Source organism: Prionailurus viverrinus, chromosome A1, assembly GCF_022837055.1.
Source record: "Prionailurus viverrinus isolate Anna chromosome A1, UM_Priviv_1.0, whole genome shotgun sequence".
Lineage (NCBI taxonomy): Eukaryota > Metazoa > Chordata > Mammalia > Carnivora > Felidae > Prionailurus > Prionailurus viverrinus.
The window spans coordinates 15,599,296-15,607,818 of NC_062561.1; positions in this window are offsets into that span (position 1 = coordinate 15,599,296).

Sequence of the window (8,523 nt, forward strand, 5' to 3'; positions counted from 1 at the left end):
AATGCAGTTTTACTTTTAAGAAAGTAGAATTTATTCTGGAAAATATGAATTACAGTGCTGAACTTGATTTTGTTGTGTGTGAATATGTTATCCGGTAACTTTTGTAAAATGTTACTCTACGTGAAGATTTCACTTTGGGCAATTATTGGGATATATTACTACTAACTTGGTTTTATTTATGGAACTAAGCCTCTCATTGAATGACTATTCAGATTTTGAAACAGATTTCTTGAATTGTTTACGTGACTTTTGCCTGAAGGATTTAGATTCTGCTTTCTAATAGTGAAACTAATTTATATGGTGGCCAGAGTGTAATATATGCTAATACTTTGGCGTGGGAGATATTTATCATGTTTTTAATATTAAAAAATGTTATACATTTGCCTACTAGTTTTATAAATGATGTTGCCTTCAGAATTTGTGTGAAGGTACAAAACTCAAAGTATCATGTACCTGTTGTGCAATGGAAAGTCTTGTCATTGTCAGAGTTCTTGATTACCTATATTCTGAATATTGATGATTAGGGTTACTCTTAAAAACAGACCCACACACAACAAAAAGCATGGTATTTGAGTAACTCTTAACGACTTGTAGGGTTGAGGGCTGTGGTGTGCGTTGTTCTTTAGGGCCTTCCACCAGCAGTGCCTCCTATAAACATGTGACACTTAAGTCTCTCAGTGTTAAAGAAACTGGACGTGTGTTTTCTACGTATTATTTTTGTTAGAAATAAGAAAGTAATATGCTTAGTTTCTTTTTCCTATAGTAACATTTTACAAAAGAGCTGCTAGGCAGGTATTTTATTCTCAAATTGATCTCAAACTGGATGTAAAAATTTAAATCCTTTTTTAATTTATTTTTTGATAGTAGTATAAGAACTCTGGCTGCTATTAGTTCTTACTTTTTATTTTCTGGGTAGAAGCTATTTGAAAAGTCCAGTTTCTGTCCTAGGGTAGCAAAATATAGTTCCTCGGTTTTCTTTTTCTTTTTCTTTTTCTTTTTTTTTAATGCTTTGTAATTGTACACTACCTTTTGAATATACAAACCTCATTCTTCATTGAACAACTTGAAGGCTTTGATTTTTTTTGAAGAGTTTAAATTTCAATCTGTATATTACTTTGGCAGTTCCCTCAACTTTGAGATGCACTGATCACTGTGCTTGCAAAAGACAAGACTGAAGATTGTACTATGAGATTTATTGAATAATTTTCATAAATTATTTATCAAATGAGAGATTTTTAGATTTTTGTATTCTGCTTAGTTAAAGAAAAAGTAGTTAAAAAAAGAGAGGCTAGTAAGTTTGATGCTATTCTTGCCAAACAGACTCAGACAAAATCTTTAATGAATGGGAAAAGGATGACTAATAATTGTTCTGCATCTGAGTACATTTTCCAAAATGTTGGAAAGAAACTTCTGAATTGAAATCTTGAATGTATTGAATCTGTCAAGGTACACAGCGGTGCCTTTGTAAATGTTCATTATCTTATTTAATCAGGTGATAAGTGGTGTAATGTAGCAGAGCTTAATAATAGACTCAATTATCACTTTTTGTGAACAAGTTGGAATTGTCATGTTACTGTGTAATTGATTTGCTTTAAAATGAACAATAAATTTAATGAAATAAAAAAAAAAAAAAAAAAAAAAAAAAAAAAAAGAAAATTTCTTAAACCTATTTTTAAAGAAAAAAAAATTATAAAATTGACTTTCTTCCACTAGGCCACTTGTGTTTTACAATTCCACATTCTGGATGTTTCCAGTTTGTCTCCTCAGGGTGCGGTTTAACTTATTCCTCCCTCTCTCCCCTGTAAATGGGAAATTTTTTCTATAGGTTTAATTAGACTCATGATCAACATTTTGGGCGGAATACATCATATATGATGTTTTGATGTTTATCCTTCATTTTCACTCACATAGGAGATGGGAAAGAGCAAGTCTTCCTCTATTAAACTAATGCTATCACATGGGTAAGGAGAGATAGTCAGATCTTTCCATTGCAAAGGTACATTTATAGCATCAATGAGCTCCTTCTTAAACTTTAAGGAAAAGGGACCAATCTTATTCAAGTTGAAGGGAATTCTCATGGCTCTTTCAACAAATGAAATAGTTAAAAATAACCTTGCTCACTTGGGACTTTTATAGTTTTTAGCTCTGTAGTGTAATCTATCTAACATGAGGACAGATTAAAAGATACTTGACTCTGAAATATACTGCTCTCATTTGGATGCAATGATAATTAGACTTAAAGACAGTTAACATTTTACAATAGCAGATTGGGTGGTTTTAAACAGATGTGGAATATGTCAGCCAGCATTTTCAAAAGAAATTAATTGATCTTCAAAAGGACCTGAGGACAAACCATGATTTAATCAATCTAATTAAAAATGTTTAGAATCCAGCCAAGACTTTCACATCTACATGTCTGAAAACAAGCTAAATTATGGCAGCATTTCCTGCTATCTATATAGTTGAGAGTGGGTTTAGTCAGTGTGCTTACTGCAAGTCATGAAAACCAATTACAAAGATGAAACAGAACATTTTAAGCTAACTTTAATAGGCTTAGTAAAAAATATTAAAACATAGATATCTCACTGAATTTCAATGAAAGACAGTTCTCAAATATTTCATATTCTTATATGTTAAAAAATTTTACATACTCTTATAAGATATATGTTATAAACCTACATTTATTTTGTAAGTTTATTGTTTATTGAAATTATGTGTTTATTTTTGGGTTACTTGTTGGGTTTGTTTGTTTGCTTATGTTTTCTATGTAACTCTAATAGGGAGTCCCCAGAGAGAGGTATAGTCCCTCCATAGCCTCTTGTATGACTATTTCCTTTACTAGTCTATTTTGTATTCGTTGTTGCTTACTAGAGAATAGACTTTGACATATTTTTAATTTCTGGAAGCTGGATGTATAACTCAATAAATTCTGGAATTTTTAGATAGAATAAATGTTTTCTGAGATACTCTTACTAGCACTCCATGTCATAATACAGAAAACTATTTCACCCTTCATTTATAAGTTAATGGCCAAATCATTCTTTGTCATTTTCCTTTGACAGCCCATAATTTCTCTTCGCATGTTTTCCCTACTAAAATTAAATGTTTCTCCCTCTTTTCTATCATATACAAACTAGTCTGGTTTGTTTTAGCTTATCCTAAACTATTTCTATTCTGGGATCCACACATGCCTGTGCTCTTTTTTTGTTCCTTTGTAAGGAAAAACTTCTAACCTTCTTATTCATTCATTATTTATTTTTAATGTTTGCTTATTAATTTTTTAGAGAGAGGGAAAGCACAAGCAGGGGAGGGGCAGAGAGAGACACACATTCACATAGAATCTGAAGCAGGCTCCAGGCTCTGAGCTGTCAGCTCAGAACCCGATGCAGGGCTTGAACCCACAAACTATGAGATCATAACCTGAGCCGAAGTCAGATGCTTAACCAACTGAGCCACCCAGGCACCTCTCTTATTCATTTCAGTAAATTAAAGCATTGACTACATCATTGTATTTTCCAACCTAATTGTGCCTGAAAATTTAAATGCTGGATACACACATTATTTGATAATATATTATTCTTTTTATGTCCCTTTTATATCACATTTAGGACAATGTTGATTTTCCTTAATTGTGGTAAAATATATATAACATAAAATTTCCCATCTTAACTGTTAGTGTTAAATATATTCACATTGTTTTCCAACCAACCTTCAGAACATTGGTTTTGCAAAACTGAAACTCTATACCCATTAAACATCTCCCCATTCCTCCCTGCCCCAGCCCCTGAGGACAATGTTTTTAAAATTATATGCATGAGTAAATTACATTAAGTGTTAATTAAAATTTCATTTGGGATAGAGAAGAAATTTTACAAACTATTTGTAGAAAGAAAGAAGAAAAAAGGAAAGAAAGGAAGGGAGAAGGGAAGAAAGGAAGGGAGAAAGAAAGAAAGAAAGAAAGAAAGAAAGAAAGAAAGAAAAGAGAAAAAGAAAAAGAAAGAAAGAGGAGGGAACAAAAAAGAAAGAAAAAGAGACCTTGGGTCTAACACTGTGTGATGGTTAATTTTATGTATCAAGTTGACTGGGCTAAGGGATACCCAGATAGCTGGTAAAACATCATTTGTGCATGTGCACGTGAAGGTGTTTCTGGAAGAGTTAACATTTGAATCAGTAGATTGGGTAAAGAATATTGCCCTTACCAGTGTGAGCAGGCACTAGCCAATACACTGAAGGCCTGAACAGAAAAGAGGCCAAGAAAGGGTCAGTTTGCACTCTCTATTGACTTGGGACACCCATTTTTCCTGCTCTATGTCATTGATGCTCCTGATTCTCTGATCTTGTAACCTAGATGGAATTATAGCACCAGCTCTCCTGGTTCTCTAGCTGGCAGACAGTAGATCATGGGACTTCTCAGCCTCCATAACTGTGTGAGCCATTTCTATAATAAATATACAGTATTATATATAAAAATACATACCATATTACATGTCCTATTGGTTCTATTTCTCGGAAGAACTCTGACTAATACACAGGGTCAAGGACCACTACTCTAAACTACTTGAGGGAAGAGTGTTTTATTTATCTTGGTATTTCCAAGGCTTATAGCACTGTGTAAATAATAGAAGCTCAATGAATATTGTTAAAAACAAACCACATACCCCCAAACAGCTTCACTTAGATTAAGGTCCCAAGTCAGAAAACCAAGACTTAATATCTAACCTAACTGCAGTTTCAGCCCACCGGGAATATAACCTTTAACCAGTCAACATAGGGATTTCCTGGTCAGTGCTAGGAAATTTACAGATAGACCCCTTCCACTTCCCTTAGGAAGGTGACTTTGCCTAAAACAATGGCATCTTGCTAATACAGTAAAATCTTGGTTTGTGAGCATAATTCATTCCGGAAACATGCTTGTAATCCAAAGCACTTGTATATCAAAGCAAGTGTCAAGAACCATTGGCCCAGTTGTGATCATGTGATGTTCAGCGTCACATGCTACTCATATTGCAAGACATTGCTCATTTATCAAGTTAAAATTAGAAATGTTTGCTCGTCTTGCAGAACACTCACAGAACAAGTTACTTGCAATCTAAGGTTTTACTGTAATTGCTTTTTTCCGTTCCCTCTCTACCATTAAAAACCTTTCCTTTTCTGTAGCCCTTTGGAACTTCCCTCTACTTGCTAGAGGGGATGCTGCCTGATTCATGACTAGAGTAATAAAACCAATTATATATTAAAAATTTATTCAGTTGAGTTAACAGTATTTATTGAAAAAATGAATTATTGATATACTTAGTGAAAGGAATCAGTCACAAAATACCACACTTTGTATGATACCATGTAATTAAATGTCTAGAATATGAAAATCAATAAAGAAGTAGATTAGTGGTTACCTAGGGTTGGGAAGAGAAGGGAGGAGAAAAAGAATAGGTAGTGACTGCTAGTAGATATGAGGTTTATTTTCAAATTGATAAAAATGTTCTAAAATAAGATTATGGTGATGATTACACAACTCTAAATATACTTTAAAAAGGTTGAAATGTATACTTAAAGTGGGTGAACTTCATGGTATGTAAATTGTATCTCAAAATTTTTTTCAAAAAGAATTAGTGACTGAATGAATAAATTGTACAATGTGTAGTTCCCATCCTTGACAAGTCATCTAGAACTCTATCAAAAGTCTGACCAATTATGGTTTTATAATTTCATTTGAAATGCCAGGTATTTTCAGATTATCAGATACACCAAATGCATTTTATATCCAAAGCAAAATATAAATTCCAATTTTATTTTACTTAACCATTCAGAACAAACTTTATTCAATGCACCAATTCATCAGCATGGTGTAAATTCAAGAGAAGGGAAATATGGAGTAATTTACTCCTATATCAATAACTTACATGAAGTTCAAACAAGAAAATTATACTTAAGAAGTAAGGAATAACTTGTCCAAGGTAGATACCTTGCAGGCAGAGCTCCATGGAAACCTGTTACAGCCAACTGCATAAGGAATAAAAACCCTGTCCAGTCACAACGATTGGATTCTCACCTCTATATCACCTCAGGAGAAGCTGGTGCATCCCTAGCTGAGCTGCAGTCAAGGTTCTGCTGAGTCACACTACCACTGGATCTTAGTTCCTGACCATACCATGCTGGTGCCCAATGCTTACAATTTAAAGCCTCATAGCTACATACTACACTATATGTTAACTAACTTGAGTTTAAATTAAAAGAAAAAAAAAAGCATTTGACAAAGTACAACATCCATTCATGATAAAAACTCTCACAAAGTAGGTTTAGAGGGACTTCTCTAAAGAAGACATCTGGATGGCCAACAGGCACATGAAAAGATGCTCAACGTCGCTCCTCATCAGGGAAATACAAATCAAAACCACACTCAGGTATCACCTCACGCCAGTCAGAGTGGCCAAAATGAACAAATCAGGAGACTATAGATGCTGGAGAGGATGTGGAGAAACGGGAACCCTCTTGCACTGTTGGTGGGAATGCAAATTGGTGCAGCCGCTCTGGAAAGCAGTGTGGAGGTTCCTCAGAAAATTAAAAATAGACCTACCCTATGACCCAGCAATAGCACTGCTAGGAATTTACCCAAGGGATACAGGAGTACTGATGCATAGGGGCACTTGTACCCCAATGTTTATAGCAGCACTCTCAACAATAGCCAAATTATGGAAAGAGCCTAAATGTCCATCAACTGATGAATGGATAAAGAAATTGTGGTTTATAGACACAATGAAGTACTACGTGGCAATGAGAAAGAATGAAATATGGCCCTTTGTAGCAACATGGAGACTGGAGAGTGTTATGCTAAGTGAAATAAGCCATACAGAGAAAGACAGATACCATATGGTTTCACTCTTATGTGGACCCTGGGAAACTTAACAGAAACCCATGAGGGAGGGGAAGGAAAAAAAAAAAGAGGTTAGAGTGGAAGAGAGCCAAAGCATAAGAGACTGTTAAAAACTGAGAACAAACTGAGGGTTGATGGGGGGTGGGAGGGAGGGGAGGGTGGGTGATGGGTATTGAGGAGGGCACCTTTTGGGATGAGCACTGGGTGTTGTATGGAAACCAATTTGACAATAAACTTCATATATTGAAAAAAAAGGCAAAAACTCAAAAAAAAATTAAAAAAAACAAACAAAAAAACCAAAGTAGGTTTATAGGGAACATATCCCAACATAATAAAGGCCATATACGAAAACCCCACAGCTAACATCATATTCAATGTTGAAAAAAACTTCAAGCTTTTTCTTTAAGATCAGGAATAAGACAAGGATATACACTCTCCCCACTACTATTCAGCACGGTACTGGAAGTCCTGGCTACAGCAACTAACAAAAATAAATAAAAGACATCCAAATTGGTAAGAAAGAAGTCAAACTTTCACTATTTGCAGATGACATGATACTATATACAGAAAACCCTAAAGACTCCATCAAAAAAACTACTAGAAATGATAAATGAGTTTAGTAAGGCCACAGGATACAAAATCAATATACAGAAATCTATTCTATTTCTATGCAGTAATAATGAAGTAGAAGAAAGAGAAACTAAGAAAATAGTTCCATTTACAATTGCACCAAAAATAACAAAATATCTAGAAATAAACTTAACCAAGCAGGTGAAAGACCTGTGCTCTGAAAACAATAAAACACTGATGGAAGCAACTGAAGTCAACAAAAACAAATAGAAAGATATCCCATGCTATGGACTACAAGAACAAATACTGTTAAAATGTCCATAACTACCCAAAGCAATCTACAGATTTAATGCAATCAAAATACCAACAGCATTTTCACAGAACATGAATAATCCTAAAATTTGAATGGAACCACAAAAGATCCCAAATAATCAAAGCAATATTTAAAAAAAAATTTTAATGTTTATTTATTTTTGAGAGAGAGAGATAGAGTACAAGTTGGGGAAGGGCAGAGAGAGATGGGGAGACACAGAATTCAAAGCAGGCTGCAGGCTCTGAGATGGCAGCACAGAGCCTAACTCAGGGCTTGAACTCACAAGCTGGGAGATAATGACCTGATCCAAAGTTGGATGCCCAACCAACTACGCCACCCAGGCACCCCCCAAAATAGTCAAAGAAATGTTGAAAAGGAGCTAAACTGGAGGCATCACAATCCCCAGTTTCAAGATACAATATAAAGCTGTAGTATACAAAACAATATGGTACCAGCACAAAAACAGACATACGGATCAATAGAACAGAACAGAAAGCCCATAAATAAACCCACAATTATATGATCAATTTATCTGTGACAAAGGAGTCAAGAATATGCAATGGGAAAAAGATGGTCTCTTCAACGCATAGTATTGGGAAAACTGGACAGCTACACACAAAGAATGAAAGTGGACCACTGTCTTACACCATACACAAAAACAGACTCAAAGTGGATTAAAAACTTAAATATTAAGACCTGAGACCATAGGTTTCATGTTCATAGGTTATGTTTATAGAAAAAAAACATGGGTAGTCATTTCTCTGACATT